General features: G+C 41.2%; 7 non-coding genes across 7 annotated transcripts; all 7 read left to right on the plus strand.

Annotated features, from left to right (window-relative positions):
• The first annotated feature begins 1819 nt into the window (after positions 1-1819).
• On the plus strand, positions 1820-1901 carry TRNAS-AGA (transfer RNA serine (anticodon AGA)). Its single transcript has one exon. It is a non-coding gene; the product is annotated as a tRNA-Ser (tRNA).
• Positions 1902-4760: 2859 nt separating this feature from the next.
• TRNAS-AGA (transfer RNA serine (anticodon AGA)) lies at positions 4761-4842 on the plus strand. Its single transcript has one exon. It is a non-coding gene; the product is annotated as a tRNA-Ser (tRNA).
• A 2860-nt stretch (positions 4843-7702) lies between these two features.
• Positions 7703-7784, plus strand: TRNAS-AGA (transfer RNA serine (anticodon AGA)). The gene has a single exon. It is a non-coding gene; the product is annotated as a tRNA-Ser (tRNA).
• A 2860-nt stretch (positions 7785-10644) lies between these two features.
• On the plus strand, positions 10645-10726 carry TRNAS-AGA (transfer RNA serine (anticodon AGA)). The gene has a single exon. It is a non-coding gene; the product is annotated as a tRNA-Ser (tRNA).
• A 2858-nt stretch (positions 10727-13584) lies between these two features.
• TRNAS-AGA (transfer RNA serine (anticodon AGA)) lies at positions 13585-13666 on the plus strand. The gene has a single exon. It is a non-coding gene; the product is annotated as a tRNA-Ser (tRNA).
• Positions 13667-14955: 1289 nt separating this feature from the next.
• On the plus strand, positions 14956-15027 carry TRNAH-GUG (transfer RNA histidin (anticodon GUG)). The gene has a single exon. It is a non-coding gene; the product is annotated as a tRNA-His (tRNA).
• A 1499-nt stretch (positions 15028-16526) lies between these two features.
• TRNAS-AGA (transfer RNA serine (anticodon AGA)) lies at positions 16527-16608 on the plus strand. Its single transcript has one exon. It is a non-coding gene; the product is annotated as a tRNA-Ser (tRNA).
• The last annotated feature ends 1209 nt before the right edge of the window (positions 16609-17817 follow it).

Raw genomic sequence — 17817 nt, forward strand, 5'->3', positions numbered from 1 at the left:
TGTGCGCCAAGGGTGCGTTTTAGCCCCCTTTCTATTTTTGTTATACATAAATGGATTGGAGAAGCATCTCGTGCATGAGGGCAGAGACATGCCTATGGTGAGAGGTAGGCCTGTCCCTGCACTGATGTACGCTGATGATGCCGTTTTGATGGCTCGTACAACAATGGCTTTACAAACTCTGGTTACAGCCTTTAACACCTTTATGCTTGGCTTAGATTTGAAAATCAACTGCTCTAAAACTTTATCAATGTTCTGTGGGCCCAGAACTAGCAAACATTTGAAGCCAATCTTCATTAATACCGATCCCCTAGAAAGGACCCCTACTTTCCCGTATCTGGGCATATTGTTCCATGAAAGTGGCTCATGGACTACAGCGATTCATGCGAGATCCTTGCTATTTTCTAAGACTATTATGGCCCTAAAATGCTTTATGAAAAAATTAGGTAAAAAACCCATAAAGGAGATTTTAACTGTGTATAATGCGACCTGTATATCTGTAGCCACCTATGGTGCCGGATTATGGGGGTACTCAAATGTTAATGCGCTTCAAATCATGGAAAACAAGTTTTTATGTCACATCCTGTCCGTACCCCAAAGCACCGCAACAATGATATGCCACGCTGAACTGGGTATACCCTATATTACAGACACTATTAAAATTCAGCCAATCCTTCTTTGGCATAGGGTTTGGACAAATGATGAATGTGTTGTTAACCGGGCTATTTTAAAGGATATCATGGTACTGGACAATATCAGTGACTTTAAATGGATAGGCTATGTCAAAAACTTTCTTGGAAAAATAAACTGCCTCCAATACTTTGAGGACCCGCAATCCATGGAATATATATCTAGAAGGGATCTGAAAAACCTATGTACGGTGTACCTCAAGGAAATGAGACATATAGAAGAGGAGAGAAAAAAGACTGTTTCCGCCCACCAGGACATTCTATGTGGAGAGAGATTGCAGCCATATCTTTCATTGTATATGTCCAACCATGAACGCTACCTCTTGACCCGTTTTAGACTGAATATTGTTTTTAGGACATTATCATTCCCGTCGATGAATTGTTGGTCGAAGGATCTATGTCCCTGTCCATGTGATGAAGTATCCCATCAATCCGATATACACATTTTATTTTTTTGTAAATTTTATACCTTTCCTCGGAAAAATCTGATTATCCCTATCCTCAAGGATCTAAATGTATATAGATGTCGCCTAGCGTTTACAGAGTGCCAGAAAATGGAAACTGTTTTTATGGTTGCCTCAATTGCAGAATTTTTAAAATTGGTCTTTAAGTGCCGTAAATCAATTCGATTTGATTGATTGTTTTTACCGTATATATGAATTTAACTTTGATGATTCTCCTTTTTCTTGTGTTTTTAAAAATAAGCATACCTCACCTCTTGTAATTTGTAATTTGCACTTGTCATGCTACTTTCATGGTTATCTTGCTTTTTAACCGAATAAAGTATTTTTGAATCTTGAATCTATAGCTCTTCAAGGAAAAAATATAAACACTTACAAAGGAGCCTCAAATACTCAAAGATGGTAGACTTCTGTAATATGGGCCATATACTAAAAGCAGCACGAAAACAGAGTGCAATAGGGTCCAAAAAACTTGAGTGACCCATGAGAGTATGCATGCAAGCCTATGGTATTCCAAACTAGAGATATACGCATGCAATTTTTGTTTTTAGGAGAGAATGTGCCTGCTGAAAAAAACATTATTTTTTAAAAGTACATTGCAGAATATCAGGAATTTGCTGTGGGACACCTTGTAAACTTGCATACAGATTATGTGCATACACCTTACAGTCAGTTGTTGTGGCCGAGTGGTTACGGCGATGGACTAGAAATCCATTGGGGTCTCCCCGCGCAGGTTCGAATCCTGCCTACAACGAGAATCTTTTTAACATCGGCTACAATTTCAGAAGTTAACCTTTAGTTTTTCTTCCATGTCAGTTTTATAAGTAGGTGGCTTATTTTGGTGTCACTATTGCCATATCACATATTTATTATCGCTCCCCCTTTCATATCTTTGCTATAACTCTCGTCCTTCATTAGCGCTGGTGCAAACGCTTCAAATTATTATACCCTGGCTCTCTCGGTCATACCTGTGCATGCACTTGAAACTTACTTTACCAATAAAAGAAGCAAATAGAGAAATAAAATAAAAGTGCTAGCTGGATTAGGCAAACACACTTCATAAAACTGTATTTTCTTTTCTATTCTCCCCGTGTTACAAGCTTAACTGCTCCCTGTGTAATTTCTCTTAACCTGCTGTTCCTGGAAGAGAATTTCATCTACAAGCTCTTTCTGTGTTTTTTCCTAGTCTTTTCTTTCCCTTTTCTTAGATTTGTAACTGTTCCTTTATGTGCTCTATGTAGGCGCCATTAATCTCATTTGAGCTCCTTGTACCTGCTGCTGTTTTCTCCACACCTCATACTGTCTTTTCCCTCTTTCTCTCTTTCTCTGCGGTTGGTGGCTACTTTCCAAAGCGTCTGATGCCCCAATGTTCCTTCGTCTTGTTGTCAGACGTGAATTTGAAAAGCAACAAAATTAACAAGCCTTTACCACTCACACATGGCAGAAGTTTATACTTTAATTCAATGAGCTAAGAAAAGTGTGTTGTGGGGCCCCTACGAGCCATGGTGCTTGCTTCATCATAATTAGGCATGCAGTCATTAGCCACAGCTCTGATTATGGGTCACTGAGGTCAGTTTCAATAATTCCTCAAAAACCTAACCATGCGGTCCCCCCTAACTGTGTAGTTATCTTGCTTTACTGCTGTTTGTGTGATTAGCTGGGAGGAGCTCACGGCAGCATCCTCCCAATAAAAGTGTAGATGGACCGTTCCTTAACTCTTTCTTGCTTCACATACAGATGGCTTGAGGAGGTACAGGGGAGATGCAGGTCTAATAAACAGAATAGAATATCTGCGCCAGGTGTGTTTCTCTGCATTGGTGTCCCATCACAGGCCCACCAGTGTATGTGTGATCTTTGACTCCTGCCAGTTCACAAGCAGGCGGCCAGGAAACGGTTTCAGCCTATCAACCACTGAGGAGATAAAGCCTTTGTATAAGGAATGAGGAAGCAATGAACACATTCAGCCTATCACAGGAGTAGCCCTGAGTGTTCCGAATTATAATTTCTTCATGTCACTGTACGTTATTGAGCCGAAGTAGATCGACGTGATCGTATAGTGGTTAGTACTCTGCGTTGTGGCCGCAGCAACCTCGGTTCGAATCCGAGTCACGGCATTGTGGTTGGCAATGTCACGGCAGTTGGGTTTTTCCTTTACAGAATTCCCAAATGTACCAGTTGTTTTTGTAAAATGTCTATTAAAAACAGATCCTTTTCAATATTTAAACGATCTAACAACAAATTATTTAAACACACATGATTATAAGATGTAGGTATACTGTACTTACTGACATAAATTATCGTTCTTGAACATATTTGCGGTAAGGGGAGCGGAGCTCTCCCCCAGGCCAATCAGAATGCAGATGAATGCAGTTGCAGTTGAGTGACCTGTGTTGTGGCTGTCTACAGGGAATGCACATATGTAGCTGTCTCGCAGCCCAATCCAGACGTCAATCGAAGACAGGTTTCAATGCAAATAGAGCAGTAAGTGCAGAGAAATGCTCACTCTCTAAGAATGGCATTTATACAATAGTAAGATTAAATCCAACCCCACCAGTAGATAGGATTTATCAATAAATAAATAAAGCTTCTCCTCTCTGATATGGAATTACCCCCCAAAAAGTATAAGGGAATACCCAATGCTAACCTATGAGAGGGGCAGACCTCACAGTAGTGAAAAATGTAATAGACTGTTTGATACTACTAGGACATACAAACTACCACAGTACATGTCTTACCTTTTACTTACATAGCATGATGCCCCTAGGACTACCTAGGGCCTACCTTAGGGGTTACTGATATGTAATAAAATTGGAGTTTAAGGCTTGGCAAGTAGTTTTAAATGCCAAATCGAAGTGGCAGTACACTGCAGCACAGGCACTGCAGTAGCAGGCTTGAGACAGGTTTGAAATGCTATTTCTTTGGGCGGCACAATCAGTCCCTGGGTATATGGTATACCACTTTACAAGGGGCTTTCAAGTAAATTAAATCTGTCAGTCAGGTATACTCCAATTATACACATGATTAGGGAAGAAGCACGTGCACTTCAGCACTGATTAGTAGCGATAAAGTGATCAGAGTCCTAAGGCCAACAAAAAGATACAGCAAAATGCGGAGGTGAAAAGCAATAAGGTGGGGTTGGGACCACCTTAAGAATGCAAGGTCTAACAAAAACGAACTAAGGATAACATGAGTAAAACATCAGGTTTCTCTACAGCATTTGGTGAGACAAGTGGGCCGTCTTTTATCTTCCATAAATGCAATCCTTCCCGGACCCCTTTATTATATAGCTCTTCAAGGAAAAAATATAAAGCACTTACAAAGGAGCCTCAAATACTCAAAGATGGTAGACTTCTTTAATATGGGACATATACTAAAAGCAGCATGAAAACAGAGTGCAATAGGGTCCAAAAAACTTGAGTGACCCATGAGAGTATGCATGCAAGCCTATGGTATTCCAAACTAGAGATATACGCATGCAATGTTTGTTTTTAGGAGAGAATGTGCCTGCTGAAAAAAACATTATTTTTAAAAAGTTCATTGCCGAATATCAGGAATTTGCTGTGGGACACCTTGAAAACTTGCATACAGATTATGTGCACACACCTTGCAGTCAGTTGTTGTGGCCGAGTGGTTAAGGCGATGGACTAGAAATCCATTGGGGTCTCCCCGCGCAGGTTCGAATCCTGCCGACAACGAGAATCTTTTTAACATCGGCTACAATTTCAGAAGTTAACCTTTAGTATTTCTTCCATGTTAGTTTTATAAATAGGTGCCTTATTTTGGTGTCACTATTGCCATATCACATATTTATTATCGCTCCCCCTTTCATATCTTTGCTATAACTCTCGTCCTTCATTAGCGCTGGTGCAAACGCTTCAAATTATTATACCCTGGCTCTCTCGGTCATACCTGTGCATGCACTTGAAACTTACTTTACCAATAAAAGAAGCAAATAGAGAAATAAATTAAACGTGCTAGCTGGATTAGGCAAACGCACTTCATAAAACTGCATTTTCTTTTCTATTCTCCCCCGTCTTACAAGCTTAACTGCTCCCTGTGTAATTTCTCTTAACCTGCTGTTCCTGGATGAGAATTTCATCTACAAGCTCTTTCTGTGTTTTTTCCTAGTCTTTTCTTTCCCTTTTCTTAGATTTGCAACTGTTTCTTTACGTGCTCTATTTAGGCGCCATTAATCTCATTTGAGCTCCTTCTACCTGCTGCTGTTTTCTCCACACCTCATACTGTCTTTTCCCTCTTTCTCTCTTTCTCTGCGGTTGGTGGCTACTTTCCAAAGCGTCTGATGCCCCAATGTTCCTTCGTCTTGTTGTCAGACGTGAATTTGAAAAGCAACAAAATTAACGAGCCTTTACCACTCACACATGGCAGAAGTTTATACTTTAATTCAATGAGCTAAGAAAAGTGTGTTGTGGGGCCCCTACGAGCCATGGTGCTTGCTTCATCATAATTAGGCATGCAGTCATTAGCCACAGCTCTGATTATGGGTCACTGAGGTCAGTTTCAATAATTCCTCAAAAACCTAACCATGCAGTCCCCCCTAACCGTGTAGTTATCTTGCTTTACTGCTGTTTGTGTGATTAGCTGGGAGGAGCTCACGGCAGCATCCTCCCAATAAAAGTGTAGAGTGACCGTTCCTTAACTCTTTCTTGCTTCACATACAGATGGCTTGAGGAGGTACAGGGGAGATGCAGGTCTAATAAACAGAATAGAATATCTGCGCCAGGTGTGTTTCTCTGCATTGGTGTCCCATCACAGGCCCACCAGTGTATGTGTGATCTTTGACTCCTGCCAGTTCACAAGCAGGCGGCCAGGAAACGGTTTCAGCCTATCAACCACTGAGGAGATAAAGCCTTTGTATAAGGAATGAGGAAGCAATGAACACATTCAGCCTATCACAGGAGTAGCCCTGAGTGTTCCGAATTATAATTTCTTCATGTCACTGTACGTTATTGAGCCCAAGTAGCTCGCCGTGATCGTATAGTGGTTAGTACTCTGCGTTGTGGCTGCAGCAACCTCGGTTCGAATCCGAGGCACGGCATTGAGGTTGGCAATGTCACGGCAGTTGGGTTTTTCCTTTACAGAATTCCCAAATGTACCAGTTGTTTTTGTAAAATGTCTATTAAAAACAGATCCTTTTCAATATTTAAATGATCTAACGACAAATTATTTAAACACACATGATTATAAGATGTAGGTATACTGTACTTACTGACATAAATTATCGTTCTTGAACATATTTGCGGTAAGGGGAGCGGACCTCTCCCCCAGGCCAATCAGAATGCAGATGAATGCAGTTGCAGTTGAGTGACCTGTGTTGTGGCTGTCTACAGGGAATGCACATATGTAGCTTTCTCGCAGCCCAATCCAAACGTCAATTGAAGACAGGTTTTCATGCAAATAGAGCAGTAAGTGCAGAGAAATGCTCACTCTCTAAAAATGGCATTTATACAATAGCAAGATTAAATACAACCTCACCAGTAGATAGGATTTATCAATAAATAAATAAAGCTTCTCCTCTCTGATATGGAATTACCCCCCAAAAAGTATAAGGGAATACCCAATGCTAACCTATGAGAGGGGCAGACCTCACAGTAGTGAAAAATGTAATAGACTGTTTGATACTACTAGGACATACAAACTACCACAGTACATGTCTTACCTTTTACTTGCATAGCATGATGCCCCTAGGACTACCTAGGGCCTACCTTAGGGGTTACTGATATGTAATAAAATTGGAGTTTAAGGCTTGGCAAGTAGTTTTAAATGCCAAATCGAAGTGGCAGTACACTGCAGCACAGGCACTGCAGTAGCAGGCTTGAGACAGGTTTGAAATGCTATTTCTTTGGGCGGCACAATCAGTCCCTGGGTATATGGTATACCACTTTACAAGGGGCTTTCAAGTAAATTAAATCTGTCAGTCAGGTATACTCCAATTATACACATGATTAGGGAAGAAGCACATGCACTTCAGCACTGATTAGTAGCGATAAAGTGATCAGAGTCCTAAGGCCAACAAAAAGATACAGCAAAATGCGGAGGTGAAAAGCAATAAGGTGGGGTTGGGACCACCTTAAGAATGCAAGGTCTAACAAAAACGAACTAAGGATAACATGAGTAAAACATCAGGTTTCTCTACAGCATTTGGTGAGACAAGTGGGCCGTCTTTTATCTTCCATAAATGCAATCCTTCCCGGACCCCTTTATTATATAGCTCTTCAAGGAAAAAATATAAAGCACTTACAAAGGAGCCTCAAATACTCAAAGATGGTAGACTTCTTTAATATGGGACATATACTAAAAGCAGCATGAAAACAGAGTGCAATAGGGTCCAAAAAACTTGAGTGACCCATGAGAGTATGCATGCAAGCCTATGGTATTCCAAACTAGAGATATACGCATGCAATGTTTGTTTTTAGGAGAGAATGTGCCTGCTGAAAAAAACATTATTTTTAAAAAGTTCATTGCCGAATATCAGGAATTTGCTGTGGGACACCTTGAAAACTTGCATACAGATTATGTGCACACACCTTGCAGTCAGTTGTTGTGGCCGAGTGGTTAAGGCGATGGACTAGAAATCCATTGGGGTCTCCCCGCGCAGGTTCGAATCCTGCCGACAACGAGAATCTTTTTAACATCGGCTACAATTTCAGAAGTTAACCTTTAGTATTTCTTCCATGTTAGTTTTATAAATAGGTGCCTTATTTTGGTGTCACTATTGCCATATCACATATTTATTATCGCTCCCCCTTTCATATCTTTGCTATAACTCTCGTCCTTCATTAGCGCTGGTGCAAACGCTTCAAATTATTATACCCTGGCTCTCTCGGTCATACCTGTGCATGCACTTGAAACTTACTTTACCAATAAAAGAAGCAAATAGAGAAATAAATTAAACGTGCTAGCTGGATTAGGCAAACGCACTTCATAAAACTGCATTTTCTTTTCTATTCTCCCCCGTCTTACAAGCTTAACTGCTCCCTGTGTAATTTCTCTTAACCTGCTGTTCCTGGATGAGAATTTCATCTACAAGCTCTTTCTGTGTTTTTTCCTAGTCTTTTCTTTCCCTTTTCTTAGATTTGCAACTGTTTCTTTACGTGCTCTATTTAGGCGCCATTAATCTCATTTGAGCTCCTTCTACCTGCTGCTGTTTTCTCCACACCTCATACTGTCTTTTCCCTCTTTCTCTCTTTCTCTGCGGTTGGTGGCTACTTTCCAAAGCGTCTGATGCCCCAATGTTCCTTCGTCTTGTTGTCAGACGTGAATTTGAAAAGCAACAAAATTAACGAGCCTTTACCACTCACACATGGCAGAAGTTTATACTTTAATTCAATGAGCTAAGAAAAGTGTGTTGTGGGGCCCCTACGAGCCATGGTGCTTGCTTCATCATAATTAGGCATGCAGTCATTATCCACAGCTCTGATTATGGGTCACTGAGGTCAGTTTCAATAATTCCTCAAAAACCTAACCATGCAGTCCCCCCTAACCGTGTAGTTATCTTGCTTTACTGCTGTTTGTGTGATTAGCTGGGAGGAGCTCACGGCAGCATCCTCCCAATAAAAGTGTAGAGTGACCGTTCCTTAACTCTTTCTTGCTTCACATACAGATGGCTTGAGGAGGTACAGGGGAGATGCAGGTCTAATAAACAGAATAGAATATCTGCGCCAGGTGTGTTTCTCTGCATTGGTGTCCCATCACAGGCCCACCAGTGTATGTGTGATCTTTGACTCCTGCCAGTTCACAAGCAGGCGGCCAGGAAACGGTTTCAGCCTATCAACCACTGAGGAGATAAAGCCTTTGTATAAGGAATGAGGAAGCAATGAACACATTCAGCCTATCACAGGAGTAGCCCTGAGTGTTCCGAATTATAATTTCTTCATGTCACTGTACGTTATTGAGCCCAAGTAGCTCGCCGTGATCGTATAGTGGTTAGTACTCTGCGTTGTGGCTGCAGCAACCTCGGTTCGAATCCGAGGCACGGCATTGAGGTTGGCAATGTCACGGCAGTTGGGTTTTTCCTTTACAGAATTCCCAAATGTACCAGTTGTTTTTGTAAAATGTCTATTAAAAACAGATCCTTTTCAATATTTAAATGATCTAACGACAAATTATTTAAACACACATGATTATAAGATGTAGGTATACTGTACTTACTGACATAAATTATCGTTCTTGAACATATTTGCGGTAAGGGGAGCGGACCTCTCCCCCAGGCCAATCAGAATGCAGATGAATGCAGTTGCAGTTGAGTGACCTGTGTTGTGGCTGTCTACAGGGAATGCACATATGTAGCTTTCTCGCAGCCCAATCCAAACGTCAATTGAAGACAGGTTTTCATGCAAATAGAGCAGTAAGTGCAGAGAAATGCTCACTCTCTAAAAATGGCATTTATACAATAGCAAGATTAAATACAACCTCACCAGTAGATAGGATTTATCAATAAATAAATAAAGCTTCTCCTCTCTGATATGGAATTACCCCCCAAAAAGTATAAGGGAATACCCAATGCTAACCTATGAGAGGGGCAGACCTCACAGTAGTGAAAAATGTAATAGACTGTTTGATACTACTAGGACATACAAACTACCACAGTACATGTCTTACCTTTTACTTGCATAGCATGATGCCCCTAGGACTACCTAGGGCCTACCTTAGGGGTTACTGATATGTAATAAAATTGGAGTTTAAGGCTTGGCAAGTAGTTTTAAATGCCAAGTCGAAGTGGCAGTACACTGCAGCACAGGCACTGCAGTAGCAGGCTTGAGACAGGTTTGAAATGCTATTTCTTTGGGCGGCACAATCAGTCCCTGGGTATATGGTATACCACTTTACAAGGGGCTTTCAAGTAAATTAAATCTGTCAGTCAGGTATACTCCAATTATACACATGATTAGGGAAGAAGCACGTGCACTTCAGCACTGATTAGTAGCGATAAAGTGATCAGAGTCCTAAGGCCAACAAAAAGATACAGCAAAATGCGTAGGTGTAAAGCAATAAGGTGGGGTTGGGACCACCTTAAGAATGCAAGGTCTAACAAAAACGAACTAAGGATAACATGAGTAAAACATCAGGTTTCTCTACAGCATTTGGTGAGACAAATGGGCCTTCTTTTATCTTCCATAAATGCAATCTTTCCCGGACCCCTTTATTATATAGCTCTTCAAGGAAAAAATATAAAGCACTTACAAAGGAGCCTCAAATACTCAAAGATGGTAGACTTCTGTACTATGGGCCATATACTAAAAGCAGCACGAAAACAGAGTGCAATAGGGTCCAAAAAACTTGAGTGACCCATGAGAGTATGCATGCAAGCCTATGGTATTCCAAACTAGAGATATACGCATGCAATTTTTGTTTTTAGGAGAGAATGTGCCTGCTGAAAAAAACATTATTTTTAAAAAGTGCATTGCAGAATATCAGGAATTTGCTGTGGGACACCTTGAAAACTTGCATACAGATTATGTGCACACACCTTGCAGTCAGTTGTTGTGGCCGAGTGGTTAAGGCGATGGACTAGAAATCCATTGGGGTCTCCCCGCGCAGGTTCGAATCCTGCCTACAACGAGAATCTTTTTAACATCGGCTACAATTTCAGAAGTTAACCTTTAGTTTTTCTTCCATGTCAGTTTTATAAATAGGTGGCTTATTTTGGTGTCACTATTGCCATATCACATATTTATTATTGCTCCCCCTTTCATATCTTTGCTATAACTCTCGTCCTTCATTAGCGCTGGTGCAAACGCTTCAAATTATTATACCCTGGCTCTCTCGGTCATACCTGTGCATGCACTTGAAACTTACTTTACCAATAAAAGAAGCAAATAGAGAAATAAAATAAAAGTGCTAGCTGGATTAGGCAAACACACTTCATAAAACTGTATTTTCTTTTCTATTCTTCCCGTGTTACAAGCTTAACTGCTCCCTGTGTAATTTCTCTTAACCTGCTGTTCCTGGAAGAGAATTTCATCTACAAGCTCTTTCTGTGTTTTTCCTAGTCTTTTCTTTCCCTTTTCTTAGATTTGTAACTGTTCCTTTATGTGCTCTATGTAGGCGCCATTAATCTCATTTGAGCTCCTTGTACCTGCTGCTGTTTTCTCCACACCTCATACTGTCTTTTCCCTCTTTCTCTCTTTCTCTGCGGTTGGTGGCTACTTTCCAAAGCGTCTGATGCCCCAATGTTCCTTCGTCTTGTTGTCAGACGTGAATTTGAAAAGCAACAAAATTAACAAGCCTTTACCACTCACACATGGCAGAAGTTTATACTTTAATTCAATGAGCTAAGAAAAGTGTGTTGTGGGGCCCCTACGAGCCAGGGTGCTTGCTTCATCATAATTAGGCATGCAGTCATTAGCCACAGCTCTGATTATGGGTCACTGAGGTCAGTTTCAATAATTCCTCAAAAACCTAACCATGGAGTCCCCCCTAACTGTGTAGTTATCTTGCTTTACTGCTGTTTGTGTGATTAGCTGGGAGGAGCTCACGGCAGCATCCTCCCAATAAAAGTGTAGATGGACCGTTCCTTAACTCTTTCTTGCTTCACATACAGATGGCTTGAGGAGGTACAGGGGAGATGCAGGTCTAATAAACAGAATAGAATATCTGCGCCAGGTGTGTTTCTCTGCATTGGTGTCCCATCACAGGCCCACCAGTGTATGTGTGATCTTTGACTCCTGCCAGTTCACAAGCAGGCGGCCAGGAAACGGTTTCAGCCTATCAACCACTGAGGAGATAAAGCCTTTGTATAAGGAATGAGGAAGCAATGAACACATTCAGCCTATCACAGGAGTAGCCCTGAGTGTTCCGAATTATAATTTCTTCATGTCACTGTACGTTATTGAGCCGAAGTAGATCGACGTGATCGTATAGTGGTTAGTACTCTGCGTTGTGACCGCAGCAACCTCGGTTCGAAATCGAGTCACGGCATTGTGGTTGGCAATGTCACGGCAGTTGGGTTTTTCCTTTACAGAATTCCCAAATGTACCAGTTGTTTTTGTAAAATGTCTATTAAAAACAGATCCTTTTCAATATTTAAACGATCTAACGACAAATTATTTAAACACACATGATTATAAGATGTAGGTATACTGTACTTACTGACATAAATTATCGTTCTTGAACATATTTGCGGTAAGGGGAGCGGATCTCTCCCCCAGGCCAATCAGAATGCAGATGAATGCAGTTGCAGTTGAGTGACCTGTGTTGTGGTTGTCTACAGGGAATGCACATATGTAGCTGTCTCGCAGCCCAATCCAGACGTCAATCGAAGACAGGTTTCAATGCAAATAGAGAAGTAAGTGCAGAGAAATGCTCACTCTCTAAAAATGGCATTTATACAATAGTAAGATTAAATCCAACCTCACCAGTAGATAGGATTTATCAATAAATAAATAAAGCTTCTCCTCTCCGATATGGAATTACCCCCCAAAAAGTATAAGGGAATACCCAATGCTAACCTATGAGAGGGGCAGACCTCACAGTAGTGAAAAATGTAATAGACTGTTTGATACTACTAGGACATACAAACTACCACAGTACATGTCTTACCTTTTACTTACATAGCATGATGCCCCTAGGACTACCTAGGGCCTACCTTAGGGGTTACTGATATGTAATAAAATTGGAGTTTAAGGCTTGGCAAGTAGTTTTAAATGCCAAGTCGAAGTGGCAGTACACTGCAGCACAGGCACTGCAGTAGCAGGCTTGAGACAGGTTTGAAATGCTATTTCTTTGGGTGGCACAATCAGTCCCTGGGTATATGGTATACCACTTTACAAGGGACTTTCAAGTAAATTAAATCTGTCAGTCAGGTATACTCCAATTATACACATGATTAGGGAAGAAGCGCGTGCACTTCAGCACTGATTAGTAGCGATAAAGTGATCAGAGTCCTAAGGCCAACAAAAAGATACAGCAAAATGCGGAGGTGAAAAGCAATAAGGTGGGGTTGGGACCACCTTAAGAATGCAAGGTCTAACAAAAACGAACTAAGGATAACATGAGTAAAACATCAGGTTTCTCTACAGCATTTGGTGAGACAAGTGGGCCTTCTTTTATCTTCCATAAATGCAATCCTTCCCGGACCCCTTTATTATATAGCTCTTCAAGGAAAAAATATAAAGCACTTACAAAGGAGCCTCAAATACTCAAAGATGGTAGACTTCTTTAATATGGGACATATACTAAAAGCAGCACGAAAACAGAGTGCAATAGGGTCCAAAAAACTTGAGTGACCCATGAGAGTATGCATGCAAGCCTATGGTATTCCAAACTAGAGATATACGCATGCAATTTTTGTTTTTAGGAGAGAATGTGCCTGCTGAAAAAAACCTTATTTTTAAAAAGTGCATTGCAGAATATCAGGAATTTGCTGTGGGACACCTTGAAAACTTGCATACAGATTATGTGCACACACCTTGCAGTCAGTTGTTGTGGCTGAGTGGTTAAGGCGATGGACTAGAAATCCATTGGGGTCTCCCCGCGCAGGTTCGAATCCTGCCGACAACGAGAATCTTTTTAACATCGGCTACAATTTCAGAAGTTAACCTTTAGTATTTCTTCCATGTCAGTTTTATAAATAGGTGGCTTATTTTGGTGTCACTATTGCCATATCACATATTTATTATCGCTCCCCCTTTCATATCTTTGCTATAACTCTCGTCCTTCATTAGCGCTGGTGCAAACGCTTCAAATTATTATACCCTGGCTCTCTCGGTCATACCTGTGCTTGCACTTGAAACTTACTTTACCAATAAAAGAAGCAAATAGAGAAATAAAATAAAAGTGCTAGCTGGATTAGGCAAACACACTTCATAAAACTGCCTTTTCTTTTCTATTCTCCCCCGTGTTACAAGCTTAACTGCTCCCTGTGTAATTTCTCTTAACCTGCTGTTCCTGGAAGAGAATTTCATCTACAAGCTCTTTCTGTGTTTTTTCCTAGTCTTTTCTTTCCCTTTTCTTAGATTTGTAACTGTTCCTTTACGTGCTCTATTTAGGCGCCATTAATCTCATTTGAGCTCCTTGTACCTGCTGCTGTTTTCTCCACACCTCATGCTGTCTTTTCCCTCTTTCTCTCTTTCTCTGCGGTTGGTGGCTACTTTCCAAAGCGTCTGATGCCCCAATGTTCCTTCGTCTTGTTGTCAGACGTGAATTTGAAAAGCAACAAAATTAGCAAGCCTTTACCACTCACACATGGCAGAAGTTTATACTTTAATTCAATGAGCTAAGAAAAGTGTGTTGTGGGGCCCCTACGAGCCATGGTGCTTGCTTCATCATAATTAGGCATGCAGTCATTAGCCACAGCTCTGATTATGGGTCACTGAGGTCAGTTTCAATAATTCCTCAAAAACCTAACCATGCAGTCCCCCCTAACTGTGTAGTTATCTTGCTTTACTGCTGTTTGTGTGATTAGCTGGGAGGAGCTCACGGCAGCATCCTCCCAATAAAAGTGTAGATGGACCGTTCCTTAACTCTTTCTTGCTTCACATACAGATGGCTTGAGGAGGTACAGGGGAGATGCAGGTCTAATAAACAGAATAGAATATCTGCGCCAGGTGTGTTTCTCTGCATTGGTGTCCCATCACAGGCCCACCAGTGTATGTGTGATCTTTGACTCCTGCCAGTTCACAAGCAGGCGGCCAGGAAACGGTTTCAGCCTATCAACCACTGAGGAGATAAAGCCTTTGTATAAGGAATGAGGAAGCAATGAACACATTCAGCCTATCACAGGAGTAGCCCTGAGTGTTCCGAATTATAATTTCTTCATGTCACTGTACGTTATTGAGCCCAAGTAGCTCGCCATGATCGTATAGTGGTTAGTACTCTGCGTTGTGGCCGCAGCAACCTCGGTTCGAATCCGAGTCACGGCATTGTGGTTGGCAATGTCACGGCAGTTGGGTTTTTCCTTTACAGAATTCCCAAATGTACCAGTTGTTTTTGTAAAATGTCTATTAAAAACAGATCCTTTTCAGTATTTAAACGATCTAACAACAAATTATTTAAACACACATGATTATAAGATGTAGGTATACTGTACTTACTGACATAAATTATCGTTCTTGAACATATTTGCGGTAAGGGGAGCGGAGCTCTCCCCCAGGCCAATCAGAATGCAGATGAATGCAGTTGCAGTTGAGTGACCTGTGTTGTGGCTGTCTACAGGGAATGCACATATGTAGCTGTCTCGCAGCCCAATCCAGACGTCAATCGAAGACAGGTTTCAATGCAAATAGAGCAGTAAGTGCAGAGAAATGCTCACTCTCTAAAAATGGCATTTATACAATAGTAAGATTAAATCCAACCTCACCAGTAGATAGGATTTATCAATAAATAAATAAAGCTTCTCCTCTCTGATATGGAATTACCCCCCAAAAAGTATAAGGGAATACCCAATGCTAACCTATGAGAGGGGCAGACCTCACAGTAGTGAAAAATGTAATAGACTGTTTGATACTACTAGAACATACAAACTACCACAGTACATGTCTTACCTTTTACTTACATAGCATGATGCCCCTAGGACTACCTAGGGCCTACCTTAGATGTTACTGATATGTAATAAAATTGGAGTTTAAGGCTTGGCAAGTAGTTTTAAATGCCAAGTCAAAGTGGCAGTACACTGCAGCACAGGCACTGCAGTAGCAGGCTTGAGACAGGTTTGAAATGCTATTTCTTTGGGCGGCACAATCAGTCCCTGGGTATATGGTATACCACTTTACAAGGGGCTTTCAAGTAAATTAAATCTGTCAGTCAGGTATACTCCAATTATACACATGATTAGGGAAGAAGCACGTGCACTTCAGCACTGATTAGTAGCGATAAAGTGATCATAGTCCTAAGGCCAACAAAAAGATACAGCAAAATGCGGAGGTGAAAAGCAATAAGGTGGGGTTGGGACCACCTTAAGAATGCAAGGTCTAACAAAAACGAACTAAGGATAACATGAGTAAAACATCAGGTTTCTCTACAGCATTTGGTGAGACAAGTGGGCCTTCTTTTATCTTCCATAAATGCAATCCTTCCCGGACCCCTTTATTATATAGCTCTTCAAGGAAAAAATATAAAGCACTTACAAAGGAGCCTCAAATACTCAAATATGGTAGACTTCTTTAATATGGGACATATACTAAAAGCAGCACGAAAACAGAGTGCAATAGGGTCCAAAAGACTTGAGTGACCCATGAGAGTATGCATGCAAGCCTATGGTATTCCAAACTAGAGATATACGCATGCAATTTTTGTTTTTAGGAGAGAATGTGCCTGCTGAAAAAAACCTTATTTTTAAAAAGTGCATTGCAGAATATCAGGAATTTGCTGTGGGACACCTTGAAAACTTGCATACAGATTATGTGCACACGCCTTCCAGTCAGTTGTTGTGGCCGAGTGGTTAAGGCGATGGACTAGAAATCCATTGGGGTCTCCCCGCGCAGGTTCGAATCCTGCCAACAACGAGAATCTTTTTAACATCGGCTACAATTTCAGAAGTTAACCTTTAGTATTTCTTCCATGTCAGTTTTATAAATAGGTGGCTTATTTTGGTGTCACTATTGCCATATCACATATTTATTATCGCTCCCCCTTTCATATCTTTGCTATAACTCTCGTCCTTCATTAGCGCTGGTGCAAACGCTTCAAATTATTATACCCTGGCTCTCTCGGTCATACCTGTGCATGCACTTGAAACTTACTTTACCAATAAAAGAAGCAAATAGAGAAATAAAATAAAAGTGCTAGCTGGATTAGGCAAACACACTTCATAAAACTGCATTTTCTTTTCTATTCTCCCCCGTGTTAAAAGCTTAACTGCTCCCTGTGTAATTTCTCTTAACCTGCTGTTCCTGGAAGAGAATTTCATCTACAAGCTCTTTCTGTGTTTTTTCCTAGTCTTTTCTTTCCCTTTTCTTAGATTTGTAACAGTTCCTTTACGTGCTCTATTTAGGCGCCATTAATCTCATTTGAGCTCCTTGTACCTGCTGCTGTTTTCTCCACACCTCATACTGTCTTTTCCCTCTTTCTCTCTTTCTCTGCGGTTGGTGGCTACTTTCCAAAGCGTCTGATGCCCCAATGTTCCTTCGTCTTGTCGTCAGACGTGAATTTGAAAAGCAACAAAATTAACAAGCCTTTACCACTCACACATGGCAGAAGTTTATACTTTAATTCAATGAGCTAAGAAAAGTGTGTTGTGGGGCCCCTACGAGCCATGGTGCTTGCTTCATCATAATTAGGCATGCAGTCATTAGCCACAGCTCTGATTATGGGTCACTGAGGTCAGTTTCAATAATTCCTCAAAAACCTAACCATGCAGTCCCCCCTAACTGTGTAGTTATCTTGCTTTACTGCTGTTTGTGTGATTAGCTGGGAGGAGCTCACGGCAGCATCCTCCCAATAAAAGTGTAGATGGACCGTTCCTTAACTCTTTCTTGCTTCACATACAGATGGCTTGAGGAGGTACAGGGGAGATGCAGGTCTAATAAACAGAATAGAATATCTGCGCCAGGTGTGTTTCTCTGCATTGGTGTCCCATCACAGGCCCACCAGTGTATGTGTGATCTTTGACTCCTGCCAGTTCACAAGCAGGCGGCCAGGAAACGGTTTCAGCCTATCAACCACTGAGGATATAAAGCCTTTGTATAAGGAATGAGGAAGCAATGAACACATTC

This window comes from Lissotriton vulgaris, unplaced genomic scaffold, assembly GCF_964263255.1.
Source record: "Lissotriton vulgaris unplaced genomic scaffold, aLisVul1.2 SCAFFOLD_301, whole genome shotgun sequence".
Classification (NCBI taxonomy): domain Eukaryota; kingdom Metazoa; phylum Chordata; class Amphibia; order Caudata; family Salamandridae; genus Lissotriton; species Lissotriton vulgaris.